Source organism: Myotis daubentonii, chromosome 4, assembly GCF_963259705.1.
Source record: "Myotis daubentonii chromosome 4, mMyoDau2.1, whole genome shotgun sequence".
Lineage (NCBI taxonomy): Eukaryota > Metazoa > Chordata > Mammalia > Chiroptera > Vespertilionidae > Myotis > Myotis daubentonii.
Genome location: NC_081843.1, coordinates 91,174,115 through 91,189,023, shown reverse-complemented (window position 1 = coordinate 91,189,023; position 14,909 = coordinate 91,174,115). Strand labels below are relative to the sequence as shown.

The following is a 14,909-nucleotide window of genomic DNA, read 5'->3' as shown; positions in this document are numbered from 1 at the left end:
CTCTACTTATTTCATGCATGAGTGGCAACACAGGCATCATGGGTGCCAACAATCTATGGGCCATACTTTGAACAGCAGAGTCACAGACTTCACTGTAACAAAAGAATTGCACAAGAAAAGTAGCTGCTATGTCGGCTTACAAGTAGGAAAAAGGAAAACTGTAAAAATTATATTTTGTAAACGCAAAACTTTAGTAAAGAAGCACTTGGCAATGAAGGTGGGATAGTTGGGAACCTAAAGAAGACACAGCTCCTTAGCAGTAGTCAATGCAAATGTTTCGAGTAGCAAATTCAGTTCACTCATTGCAAAATGAAATGGATCAAGAAGTCTAGAAGATTCTGCCAGTTTTTCTTGTGACAAGTAATTTTTCAAGACAGTGGATAAATAAGCCAGATTAAGCTGACTAGTCAACAGCATATAGAATTCAGTTATATAAGTCCATAATTCTAAACATCCATGGGTGGTGACAAAAGGATTTGGGCCCCTTTCTACAGCCTTTCATTCTTTTCTTCACTCTCATTATGCATCCTGTGATGGTGACCAAGGGCATAAAATTAGATGGTAACTAGGGGACAGAGATGAACTAATGTCAGGGCAGGTACCCCAGGATGGCCACTTTGGGGTGTAGTCAGTACCCAAGGTGTCTGATCCTCAACTTTGCAGGTACAGAAAGCAATTTTTGTGAGTTTACTTAGGGTTGAAGGACACTGGTTCACACTAACAACTATACAGCATCAAAAAAGAACTGATTTGCAGACCAGAAGGCCAGGTTATTTTTATGTATTTATTTATTTATGTATTTATTTATATTTCAGATATTTTTTATTTCTTCAAATCTGTTGTTTATCAGGAGTAACTGAAATGAAAAATATAATTGTGTCCCATCATCATCATCATCACCATGGAAATGGCTTTAAGAGAAAACTGGTCAGATGAATATTATTGCTTCCCATTTTCAACCAGTAAATAGTTGCCACTGATAAACAGACAACCAAAAGTCTGTCAAGAATGCTCAAGATATGTTACATAATACAACATGCCTGTTCACGGAGGCTGGGGGAGGGAGGGCTAGGAAATAATTTTATGTGAACTTCTTGATTTCATCATACAAGACAAGCACAAAAGCACCACCTATGCCTCTGAGAACATTGGACCATGCACCCTTGAAAAAAGCTTTGCCTCTTTCATCATGAGCAATCTTCCTCCAGCAGTCGAGTGTGCCTGTGTACATGATAACAATTCCTTTTCACCCTGATTGCATCATCACGTGGCGACAAACAGTGTCAAGTGGATAGGAAGTCAACCCAGCCACCACTGTGATGTACTGTGCGATCATCCAGCTGATGAAGACGTGAGCATTCTTGGGATCTGGAAGCATTTCCTTTGCAGTGTCATAGACACCAAAGTAGGCAGTTCGGTAGATGACAATGCCCTGTACTGACACATTAAAACCTTGGTATAGGCTTCTAATCCCATCAGATTTGTAGATCTTAACCAGGCAGTCACCAAGGCCTTTGAATTCCCTTTCAGCTCTGGCTTTGCCCACATCAACTGCTAGACAGGTACAGGCAAAATCAAGAGGACACACAAAACACAAGGAGGTGGCCCCAGTGGCACCACCTGATGCCAGATTCCCTGCAAAGTATCGCCAAAACTGGGCTCTTTTGTCCACACCACCAGGAAGATCTGCTTGTATTTATCTTTGAAGGCAAAGTTGAGAGTCTGGGTGGGGAAGTATCTGATGATATTGGCCAGGTTACCATGCCAGAAGGACAGGACTCCCTGCTCCTTGGGGTTACGAACCACACAGTCTATAATGCCCTTGTATTGCTTATCTGCAGTGATTTGCTTGCTGGCATGCTGCACCTGCAGCAGCAGCTTGACCTGCTCGATGGGTGCTATGGCTGTCTTGGAGATGGCTGCGGCCACTTCACCTGCCAGGAAGTCCTTGGCAAAGGACACAGCGGCATCTGTCATGTTGAAAAGAAGAAGAGGGTGACTGCAGGCCTGGGACTGTAACCGGCTGGACTCTGGGGCTCTAGCCAGAAGTCCAGGTTATTAATTAAAGGGGAACTGAATGGTCAACAAACTGCCAATTTTGTGTAAGCCAGTGGGTGCATTTTCTTCTGATGGATATGCTGTAGGGAAAACCAATAGAAATTGGAAGGGAGCTCATGAGCATGATATTGGAACATTAGAAAATGGAATGTCCAGTATTATCGACCTATAAATAATATAAATATTTAATTCATTCATTTCCCCCCTCCCCGTGCATGTGCACAGACACACACACATACACACACTCACATCAGGATATTTGTGCTATTGGAAATTCCAGAGACACGCTGATAAGTTTCACTCTCTCTTTGGAATTTCACGTTGATAACTCATTCTTAGACCTTGTTAATGACACTGAATTGGTTATATTTGTCTTTAACATTTAGTTAAAAATTTACTAAGAATTCCTTGACTTTGAAAATATTCTGTCATTTAACAAATTTTGCAGTGAGATAATCTCTACACAGTAAGTATGAATTTCACTAATTTGGTTCTCAGGGGACAATATTGATAGTTCCCAAGTTCTTTGCAGACTTCAAAAATGTTGGTAGCATGATTACTTCATTTTTTAAAGAAATGTGTGCATTCGTGTGTATCTAGATCCTTATATTGTATGATTATAAATATTCTTATGATTTTCAGCACAAAATATGAGCCTTATTCTCCACTGCTCATAGTCAACTTGCTATCAGATGGCAAATTTCAACTTGATTTTGTAACAAGAAAGAAAAATTTTATTGCTCTGACATAAAATGTGATTAATAGGTGCTCAGCTTGTTTTACATATGTATAATTACATAATTAAGAAAACTCTTATGCCCCAATTGCTAATTATTAATATTAGGACAGTAAAAAAAGATAAGAAAATAGTAACAGCAAATTTACCACATCTAACTCAGATTTTGTTACTTTAAGAATAATGTAGGGAAGTTTATTTCTACTATGGCAAGTCATAAACTGAAATAATTACTTGTGATATGGTGAGTTCTTACTCTATGTAAAATAACTTTTAAAAAATATATGCTGCCCTGACCGGTTTGGCTCAGCGGATAGAGCATTGGCCTGCGGACTGAAGGGTCCCGGGTTCGACTCTGATCAAGGGCATGTACCTTGGTTGCGGGCACATCCCCAGTAGGGGGTGTGCAGGAGGCAGCTGATCGATGTTTCTCTCTCATTGATGTTTCGAACTCTCTGTCCCCCTCCCTTCCTCTCTGTAAAAAATCAATAAAATATATTTTAAAAAATATATATGCATATCATAATATATGTCTATCAAATATCTAAATATACATATTTATATGTATGTACAGAGAGAAGTATGTACATGTGTCATTATTTTCCAAACTCATGTTGCAATTAGTATACATGAGAAACTAAAACTGCAGAGTATGCTTATTCAAAAATCCCCAAATAAACAATAAAACTGAGCAGATTTTTTAAGTCTAAAAACAATTTTTAAGATTCTCCTTTTATAGATCAATGGAACAGAACACAGTACTTAGAAATAGATACAAACATATTTGACTGACTTTTGAGTTTCAAAAGCAACTCAGTGGTGGTGGGGGAGCAGAATGAGGCCTTTTCAACAAATGGTGCTTGAGAAACTGGACATCCATGGGCAAAAAAATGGAACTTTGACAAAATTGTGCACCTTATACAAAAATTAATTCAAAATGAATTGTGGGCTTTAACATAAACCCTAAAACTATAAAACTTTTAGGAGAAAAATTTGGGGATCTAGGCAAAGAGTTCATAGACCCGCAGCCAAAATACAATCCATAAAAAGAAAAATAGCTAAATTAGACCTTATCAAAATTAAAAACATGCTCTGAGACCATATAAAGAGGGGGGGGGGAGACAAGATATAGATTTGGAGAAGGTATTTTCAAACTGCATATCCAACAAAGGACTGGTATCTAGAATATAGAAAGAACTCTTGAACTCAAAAGTGGGAAAACATTCAAATAAAATGGGTAAGACACTAACATACAGCCCTAACTGGTTTGGCTCAGTGCACAGAGTGTCAGCCTGCGGACTGAAGGGTCCCAGGTTCGATTCCAGTCAAGGGCATGTACCTTGGTTGCAGGCACATCCCCAGTAGGAGGTGTGCAGGAAGCAGCTGATCGATGTTTCTCTCTCATTGATGTTTCTGACTCTCTATCCCTCTCCCTTACTCTCTGTAAAAAATCAATAAAATGTATATTTTTTAAAAAGACACTAACATACATTCTGCCAAAGGGGACATATGAATGGAAAATGAGAACCTGGAAATATGTTCAACATCATTACTTATCAGATAAAGGCAAATTAAAACTTCAATGAGCTATTACTACACATCTATAAGAATGACAGAAAAAAAAAATAGAGACATTAAATGCTGCCAGGATAGGGAAAAACTGGATTGCTCATATACTGTTGGTGAGTATGTAAAATGGTACATTCTGGAAAGCATTTTAGCAGCTTCTTATAAAACTAAACATGCAATTGCAATACAAGACATCTAAGTGACTGCAGCCATGGGCATTTGCCCCAGAGAAATGAAAACCAGATTTACACCAAGAACTAGACACAAGTGTTCATCACAGCTTTATTCATAATAACTCCAAACTAGAAACAACCCAGGTGTTCACCTTCAATAGGAAAATGTTAAACAAAAATTCATGTAACAATTTTGAAATAACAAAAAATTAGAAATGCAGAACATCTTAGTTGTCATCATGGCGTAGGAGCTGGGAGGAGGGAGGAGTAGAGTGGAGTTGACAAAAACGTGTGTGTGGTTTTCAAAGAGAAAGTCAAGGGCACAGAACTAGATTGTGAAGGTAAATATAAAACCCATACACATGACAAAATTGTACAGAACTGAATGCACAGACACACGAATGAGCACAAGTAAACCTGGGGAAATCCCAGCAAGATTGGTGGGTTGCATCAATGTTAATATGTAAGTGTGCCTGTGTACATGATAACATTTCCTTTGAGCCCTGTTATTGCCTCATGGCAATATTGCACTATAGTTTCCTAATATGCTACCACTGGGAGATTGGGGAAAGGGTGCATAGGACCTTTTAGTAGTATTACTTACAGATGCTGTGAATGCACAATTATCTCAATAAATGTTTCGATTATTTAAAAAATCCTTTTGTTATTGTTGATTTCATTGAGAGGTGCCATTTTCAGTTGGTGTTTCCATTGAGTAGAAGGAAATGGTTGCCATTAGTCAAGGCTGGCCCTTAGTCTTTGGTCAGATTTTACAGTAGGGCTGTGGTCACATGCAGACTGTAACCTGCCCATCGATCACAGCCTAGCCTTGACATCATCCTCTTGAAGCTAGCCATCCAGGAGAAGTATACAGATGTGTTTACAGGTTTCTTTTTTTTATTGTCTAAAGTTTTACATATGTTTCCTTTTCCCCCAATTGACCCCACCCCGCAGCCATTCCCATGATCCCAGTGTCTGTGTCCATTGGTTATGCTAATATGCACACAAACAAGTACTTTGGTTGTTCTCTAACCGCCCCCTCTCCCCTACCATTTGTCTCTGGATCTATTCTTGTTGATCAAATTATGTTGATCATTATATCCCACATATGAGTGAGATCATGTATTATTTGTCTTTCTCCAACTGGCTTATTTCGCTTAGCATAATGCCCTCCAGTTCCATCCATGCTGTTGCAAATGGTAAAAGTCCCTTCTTTTTTATAGCTGCATAGTATTCTGTTGTGTAGATGTACCACAGTTTTTTAATCCACTCTGCTGATGGGCACTTAGGCTGTTTCCAAACCTTTCTTTTTCTGCCAGGTTCCCAAATAGATCCTGTGAAGAGCTTCCTCTCTCTCTCTGTAGGCCAAACCCTAAGCCCTGACTGTCTTGCCAGGCCCATGTTTTGACTGAACTGTCTAGTGGTGCACTCTCAGTATTAGCACTACATTTCTTTTTAAAAGTATATGAACACTTGAGTGTGTTTTCAAGAGTGTGTTTTCAAGAGTGTCTGAGCCCATTAATTTCATCCCAAATAGTGCAAGCCTATTCTCAACACTTTCATGATAATAATTTTAAAAATCCTTGTCTTTGATCCTACAATATAGACTTTGAAATGTTTAGAAAAAATTTCCTGCAGTAATAAATACAACTGCAGAGTAAGCCTGCCCTGAATAATGCAGTTAGTGTATCTCGTTACACATACTTCTTCTATTCCACAACCCTTAACACTCTTCTTTTTTCTCTTATCTCATGAAGAAAAAAAAATAATATTTCCTTGAGTAATGTTCTATTCTTCCCATTGAGAAGCAGTGGCATTGGCTGCCCCCAGAGGTTCCTCCAGGACTTCAAGGATATCAGGCAGTTCAGCAACTAGGCAGGCTTCTTTGCTTTGAGAGTTCCTGTTATAATGTTGGATGAAGTGTCCTCCATAGGGCAGGCTGAAAACTAAGCTAGAGGTGATGCCATCAGCCCCTGACTTATCACCAACTCAAGTGGGGAGAACTAAGACCACCTCACCATTCCCTGCTCAGCATTTACTTTGCTCTGATGATCATCTGAAATTTTTCATCTCCTCCAATGTGGCCCTGTTTTTTTGGTCTTTTACTGAAGTTCAGATACCTAAGCTTTGATCCTAAAACTTGGGGAGTGGGGGAGCTACAGTGCTTTGCAATTTCTTGGTAGGGTACTTCTCTGGTCCCTGCTGCCTCTCTAGTGAACTTTCTAGCCCTGTGGGTTCCTGGGAGCTGACCCCTGTGGCCGCCAGGGCGAGTCCTCCAGACTTTCATTCTAATATAACTCCAGTATGTAAGGAAACTAGAACAAAAACCCTGCATAACTGCCACCTCCTAACTCTGCTGACCCTAACATCTTGTCTATACAATTTCTCTGGTTCATTAAACAGATGTGTGTATATGAAACTACCAGGAAGATATTTTATAAATGAATATCGATATTTCCCCTTCCAATGTAATTAGATATTCTGTTTCAATCTAAGGCGCTTATCATGCCAAAAAGGAATAATGAAGCTTTCAAACATGATACAGCTGGGCAGATTCCAGCATTCCGCTCAGAAAGAAAAATCAGGCCTGCCCACCCTCTAAGCTTCAGAAGGAGGCTGCACAGAGTGGGGGAAGGAACAGCTTTAAGGAAATCTGGGTCCAAAAAAGAAAGCACGAGGTGTTAGCTGCTTATTGTCTAAAATTTAAAAAGACAAAGCAGGATTAAAATGAGGGATAAATTGGGACAAATGAGTAGGTTCCCCTACTGTTTAGAAAACAAAAAACAGCTAAACTCATATGTGGTTTTATCCACTTTGTTCCCATCTCTGGAGTCACAGAGAACACTAACAGGCTTACAAGGTGTGCAGAGAATTTTGATTGCACAGTAGGAGGAAGATGTTGAAACTCAGCTCCAAGGATGTTGGCGCTGCCCCAAGCACAGCAGAGCTGCTGAAAGGAGGGATCTATTTGGAACCAGAGAGGTCCTGCAGAGACTCAATGTTAATCTGATGCAGATTCAAGAGAGCTAATATAAATGGGTTGCAAAAAGATTATGTAGGAGGCCTGCTGCCCCTGCGGGTGGGCTGCAGCTACTCAGAGGTATGGGCTGTGGGGTGTTGGGCTTCTCTGAGGGCAAGAGAGCCAGGGATGGGGCAGTAGACACTGGACTGTCATCTGGACTCCCTGATTTGACTGTGTAATACAGGCTAAATTATTTGACTACTCTGAGCATCTGTGCTCTTTCCTTATAATGGGTATGAAAACTACTATACTAGGTTGACGTGGAAATTAATTAAGAAGGACTATAAAATGCCCAGCACGTGGTGGTGATCGATAAACATGAATCCCTTCCCTAGACCTGTTTCTTTAGCATACACCCCATCACCTAAATCAATGTTTCATTAACTCATATGTCAAAGATACTAGAAACACTTTCTATTTTAGAAAGAACTTAGTGTATACTTTACATTCTTATTGGAAAATTGAGTGAGCACTCATTAAGGGCATGTAAACCTAGACTTCCTGATGAACTTTGCATTAGAAAGTTGACTCAAGGGAATGCACCAACCAATCCCCTTTTTTATCTTTGGGTGCCCAATTCTGGAATTTTTCCCCTCATGGACCTTTATTTAATTATTCAGCACAGAGCACAGAGGAGCCATGAGGCGTCAGCCATGGGTGAGCTGGCCTCCTGAGAAAGTTGGAGTGAGTAGAACTATTCCTCTCCTGTCCTTTCTGCTTCTCTAGGAAGGGCCTGAGTGGGCATGAGGAGGCTGATATGCACGGATGAAGTGAGGATGCAACCAACTCCCTGTAGAGTCTTACCCAGCTCACACTTCAGTTCCCTCTAGGAAGGAGTACACAAAACAAAAAATGTTTATAAAAAGACACTTGAAAAAACAAAATTAATAATTTGCCAAAATACCTGCATAATGATAACATCAACACTTATCTACTGCTGACCATGTGTCAGGCACTGTTCTAAACATCCTATCTAATAAAATAGTAATATGCAAATTAACCATCACTTCATGATAAAGATGGTGGCACCCACAGCCAATGAGGGAATATGCAAATTGATGCAACAAAGATGGCGGCGCTGGCTGTGGCCATGGAGCCAAGCCAGCCAGAGAGCGGGCGTGGGAGGCTTGGCTCTCTCCCACTGGCTTGGCTTCCTTGGTCGCCCCAGCCAGCTCTGTGGCCGCTGCCCAGACAAAGCCATAGTGGCAGGGCCGAGGCAGAGGCAGTTCGGGGCAATCAGGCCAGAAGGGGGGGAAGTTGGAGGTGAGCAGGCTAGCAGGGGGTGTCAGTTGGGGCCAAGCAGGCCAGCAAGGGGGGCAGTAGGGGGCAAGCAGGCCAGCAGGGGGATGCAGTTGGGGCAATCAGGTCGGCAGGGAAGGCAGTTGGGGGCGAGCAGGCTGGCGGGGGGGCAGTTGGGGGTGATCAACCTGGTGGGGGGGCAATCTGGCCAGCAAGGGGGGTAGTTGGGGGTGAGAAGGCTGGTGGGGGGCAGTTGGGGGCAAGCAGGCTGGCAGGCAGGTGAGCGCTTAGGAGCCAGCAGTCCCGGATTATGAGAGGGATGGCTGACTGCTGATTTAGGCCTGATCCTGTGGGCAGTTGGACATCCCCCAAGGGGTCCCAGATTGGAGAGGGTGCAGGCTGGGCTGAAGGATACCCCACCCCATGCACGAATCTCGTGCACCAGCCACTAGTGTTATATATATAAACTCACACCATCTGCCTCACTTTAGGGATTAGGAAGCTCAGGCCCATGAATCAATGAATTGTTCATGATCTCAGAGTTAATGGTAAGTGTTTGGGTCCAAGGCAGACCAACTCCCAGTCTGGGCTAGAGACTGTTGACCTGTTTCATTGATTGATGTCATATAGATCTATTTTTTTTTTTTTAGCGTAGGCAGGTAGTTAGATATTAACAAAAGAGAAGGGAACCAGACTTCAGACTTCAGACTTCTATTTAAACTGGATTAACTAGGAAGCTATAGTTTTCAGACACTCTAGGACTGCATTGCCCCGCCAAGGGGATTAACATCCCTCCATTCCCTGAGCTGGCAGGAAGAACTGGCTTTCCAATCTCCCAAGAGGACAATCACCTGGGCAGTCCCCCAGATTACGGGGTTGCGGGGAGAGAACCAGTAAAGGGAATTCCCTCATACGTAGTAGGAGGCAAGATGGTAACCTTAAAGGGAAGGTGTCTAGCCTGAGAAAAGGAGGGTATTAGATAAGGGGAAAGCCCAGCACAAGGCCACGAAGAGCCTTTGAAAGCAATTGCTTAGTTTGAAAGGGAGCCTATTCTTTCCCAAGTGCAAGATAATATAATCAGAGCTTAACTAAGGCCCAGGGTTCGTTTGTCTGCTCATTCATTTGTGTGCTCTCTCTCCATAGCAGCTGTGCAGGCCCAAGTGCAGCACTGGCCGCAGATGGGATGCCATCAGGCCTTGACAGCAGATATACATGAGGGGAAATGAGACACAGAGCAGTTCTGCATCTCTGGGTCCTGGCCCTTCTGGGGCCAATAGGTGTGGGTATGGGCCTACTGCTTCAGGGGCTGAGACAGAGCTGAGCCACCTGGTCGTGGATGAGACATTGGGCATCTGGGGACAGTCCTTTGTTTTCATTTCAATAAAACTTACCAGAATTGCTCACATCCTCCTATGCATGGGTCCCCAAAATACTTCACTTGCTACTTCATGGAAGAATCCTGTTTCCACTAGCAACAGTTTGTATAGTTTTCTCGCTCAGAGAACAACTCTTTCCTAATCCCAAGCTTAAACCCTTAGAGTTATTAGTTCAGTGTTGGTGCAGGGTATTAAGTAACTGCAGTAGTTTTGTTAAAGTTAGACAGACATGAGCAGAGTAAGAACGATAGGCCGGTACAGAATGTCACCAGGACAAAAAGCCCCAGGTGCCTAGCAATAAAGAAAACAAGTGTTATAGTGTGGGACCTCTCTCCCAGGGTGACATTTCCTCCCCTAGCATATTGTTGGTCATGTGGTTTAGACTCCCTGACCTTTCATAGCACTAGTCCTGCAGGTTCAGATCCTCCCCTGACCTTCCTCCCTTGGCATGTTGCTAGTCATGTGTTCCCCTTAGAGGAGGCCCATGAGAGCCAGAGACTAGCCTCATAGGACTTCTGTACAAGCCCTTGAACGACCACTCCCTTGAGCATTAAGACTTCAGGACAATAAGGTTCTGACCAACATAAAATAATCCTATATAATAAAAGGGTAATATGCAAATAGATTGAACGGCAGAACAACCGAACCAATCAAATGATGTGCTAAGGCTACTCAACCACTTGCTATGACCTGCACTGACCACCAGGGGGCAGATGCTCCAAACCGGTAGGTTAGCTTGCTGCTGGGGTCTGGCCGATTGGGACTGAGCAAGATGGGATGGACACACCCTAGAGCCCTCCCGCGGTCCCTCCTCGGCCCAATCATGCACCGGTGGGATCCCTCAGCCTGGCCTGCACCCTCTCGAAATCCAGGACTCCTTGGGGGATGTTGGAGAGCCAGTTTCAGCCCAATCCTGCATGCCACTCCCCTTGCAGGGCTCATGGCTGGCAATGCTGCTGCGGCAGCGGATCGGGACTGATTGGGCATGAGCCTTCAGCAGACACAGTGGGGCCAGAATGAGCAGGAGTGTCAGGTAGGAGCTGCAGGCAGTGTTGGACTGTGGGTTTTGGCCTGATCCCTGCAGGCCACCCGGAAGGACCTTGCACAAATTCATGCACCAGGCCTCTAGTCTTAGGAATAAAGCCTCAAGTCTGTTGACCAGAGAGACAGTTTTGGTCAAACTAGAAATAACATTTGGGCCTCCATTGTGTTTCTGTTCCAGGCCCAGAAAAGCAGCAAAACCAAATGAAGAAACACCATGGCTGACATCAGCACCAGCTGCAAGGAGTAATGACCCTCTACCCTAGCATTGATCAATAAGCAGAGTCCACACAGCCCAGCAGGCTCACTTCTGTGACATTCTGAATGAATTTTCTTCTATAATTCAAGTTCTTGGCTCTGAATTCTTTCTCAGTCAAATTCAAGGACCAACGTCTAATTGTCACCGGTTACATATGGTGCAGTTTTCCACTAACAGTCTCAGCAAAAAGCGATTATGACTTTATTTGAAAAGCAAGTATATTAAGCACTGTTGACTTTATTTTCAAGCAAAATAAGCTTTCAGTTAGGTTTATTGGTCATTATTTTTCAGCAATTTGTTCACTGGCAAATAAATCCCATTGAAATTAGTCATGTTGTGCAACAAAGAAAAATCTATTACTTTCCTTAATTTTATCTTTGATAGCAAAAGCTTAACCACAGAGCATTGCATTGCTACCACCCAAAGGGTAAAAATGGTGGGGTGGGCTTTGGATTAAAGCAGAAACTTTGGGTGCCCACTTAAGTGTAATTTTAGGAACAGGGAGAAGCAATAAGAAGGCAACTATAATAAAAATAGAACAACACAGTGACCTCAATAACTAATCATTACATGACACTCACTGCATCCAAGCCTGTTGTGTGTCCTTACATGTGGTAGCTCATTCAATCTGGCCTTAGGAAAGTTTGATTTGTACTGCCATTTTATGATTATTTTATAACCTTACAGAATTCTCAAAGTTAGCCCCATTTTCCCCAAAGCAAAATATGTGGTCATCTGGCCTCAGTATAGGTCTGGATGTCACCATTGACTAATAGGATGACCATGGGCCAGAGCATGTCTCTGAATCTCAGCTCCCCCCTCCTGCCCTGCAAGTGACAATACTGATAGCCCCTGTGATTGCATGTGGATTACATGCAACAGCACAGGGAATGTGATCACACAGTTCCTAGGAATAAATGGAAGGCATTGTTATTATCTGGACTAGAGGCCTGGTGCACAAAAATTTGTGCACTCGGGGGGGGGGGGGGGGGGGGCGGAAATCCCTCAGCCTGGTCTGCGCCCATTCACAGTCCAGGACCCCTTGGGGGATGTCCACCTGTCGACTTAGGCCCACTCCCCGGGGGATCAGGACTAAGCTTGCAGTCAGACATCCTTCTGGCAGCCAGGGAGCCCTTGGGGGATGTCCAACTAAAGGCTTAGGCCCCTAGGGATTGAGTCTAAACCTTTAGTTGGACATTCTTAGTGCTGCCACGGAGGTGGGAGAGGCTCCTGCCACCACCACTGTGCTGGCCAGCCATGAGCCAGCTTCTGGCTGAGTGGCACTCCCCATATAGAAGTGCACTGACCACCAGGGGGCAGACGCTCAATGCAGGAGCTGCCCCCTGGTGGTCAGTGCACATCATAGCAACCAGTCAATCTGCCATTCAGTCAATTTGCATATTAGCCTTTTATTATTATTATATAGGATGTCCCTATTTCCCCCCTTTTGCCCCCTCTACCCAGCTCTTGCCCCCCACTTCTCCCTGACCATCACCATACTGTTGTCTGTGTCCATGGGTTGTGCATATATTTTCTTTGGCTAATCCCTTCTTTAAACTCACTTCTTTAAATTTTTATTTTCAGATAAGCGCTTATAACTGCACTATTATATATTTTCTATTATATCATTTAGAATTAAGATATTTTTTAATTGAACCCTTATAAATTTTAGCACAATTTAATAAATTATGCTAGAAGCAGTTAGGAGATTTTTCATGTAATGCAGATACATTTCAATTAATATTTTATTAATTTTTAATTTTTTAATATTTTTAAGATTCGTGCAATAGGCCTCTTTCCCCTGGCTGCCAGCACCAGTTTTTCTCTGGCACCCGGGACCCAGACCTTCACTCTGGCCACTGCCTTCCATCTTCGCTCTGGACACAGTCTTCACTGTGGCTGGAGCCTTCAGTCTTTGCTCCTCGATCCAGTGGGAGTCTTTAGTCTCCGGCCAGAGCTGCTCCTGTAGCTCCTTCTGCCCCCCCCCCTCCCCCTCATAGCTTGATCGCTGCTTTGCCTGTAGACCTCGCAGATGGGCTCCTGGGTTCCAGGGGGCCGCCTTGCTCCCGGGGTGCTCCTGGGTCCCTGGGTCCCAGGGTGCCTGCAGCCGGCTTTCCGGTCGCGATCAGGATCACGGGCCGCAGGCAAGGCGGCTCCTGGGTCCCAAGGGACCGCCTTGCTTACTGCCCGGCTTTCCGGCGGCATGTGGGGTCACACACGGGGGCCTGGGTGGCGGCTCCGGGTGTCCCACCCTGCTTGCAGTATGCAAATTAGCTGCCATCTTTGTTGGCAGTTAATTTGCATATCATGCTGATTAGCCAGTGGGAGGCATAGAGAAGGTACAGTTAATTACCATGTTTGTCTATTATTAGATAGGATTGGCCTAAAAAATGATCAAGCTAGGACAGTTATTTAAATTTTACCAAAAACGTGATTTTTCCTTGGAGCAATTTTGACAATGAAATCAGGGACAGGTGCTATGTTAATCTCCCAGGGCTTCCCTAACAAAGTACCACACATGGGGTGGCTTATACAACAGGAATTTATTCGTGCTCAGTTCTGGAGGTGAGAAGTCCAAAATCAGAGCAAAATCTGATGGCGCTAGGGGACACTCTGCTCCTTGCTTCTCTCCAAGCTCCTTGCGTTGCTGAGCATCCTGGGTGTTCCTTGGCTGTAGCTGCATCCCTCCAGTCTCTGCCTCTCTTCACACAGCCTTCGTCTCTGTGCGTCTTCTCTCCCTCTGTTAAGGACACCAGTCATACTGGATTTGAGCCGCTCTAAAACCTCATCTTAATTTGATTACATCTAATAGATTCAATTCCCAAGAAAGATCAGATCCACAGGTATTGGGGTTAGGACTTGAATATATATTTTTGAGGAACATAATTCAACTCCTAGTGGGTGCTGTGAAAATTTGGCTAACCTGTCAGTGATTAGGTAAGGGATATAAATCTTCAAAATAAACCATTCTATTAGATGTGCAGCAAAGAACACCATTTTTATTTTTCTTTCTTTCTTTTTTTTTTTACTCTCTGTGCCAGTTCTTGCTTAGTTTATTTTTTCTGATTCAACTGTATTCTTTATCAAGAGCTGCAAAATCATAACCTAATTTTTGGAAATCTCAGGATTACAATGAGAAAAGAAAACAATGTTCAGCGATCAACATTAAAGAACACTCAGAATTGAAGACAGCATTGTGTAAGCCAATAACAATAGAAAATGTTCAATCGATTTTACCCTAACCAACCTTGACATTTTGATATGTTCCTGCTCATTCTTTTCTGGCTGATAAGGCAGGACTGGGCTGCAGTGTTTAGAACACCTGGATGCAATTAGCAGCAATATCAGTCTATACACGCAGAGCAAAGAAAAATTAAGGCATGGAATAATTTTGTTCTTTACTGGAATTTGTATTATTAGTCCATAGTAATTACTT

General features: G+C 43.2%; 1 pseudogene; it reads right to left on the bottom strand.

Moving 5' to 3' along the window:
• Positions 1 to 820: 820 nt before the first annotated feature.
• On the bottom strand, positions 821 to 2,051 carry LOC132232447 (ADP/ATP translocase 2-like; annotated as a pseudogene).
• Positions 2,052 to 14,909: the final 12,858 nt, after the last annotated feature.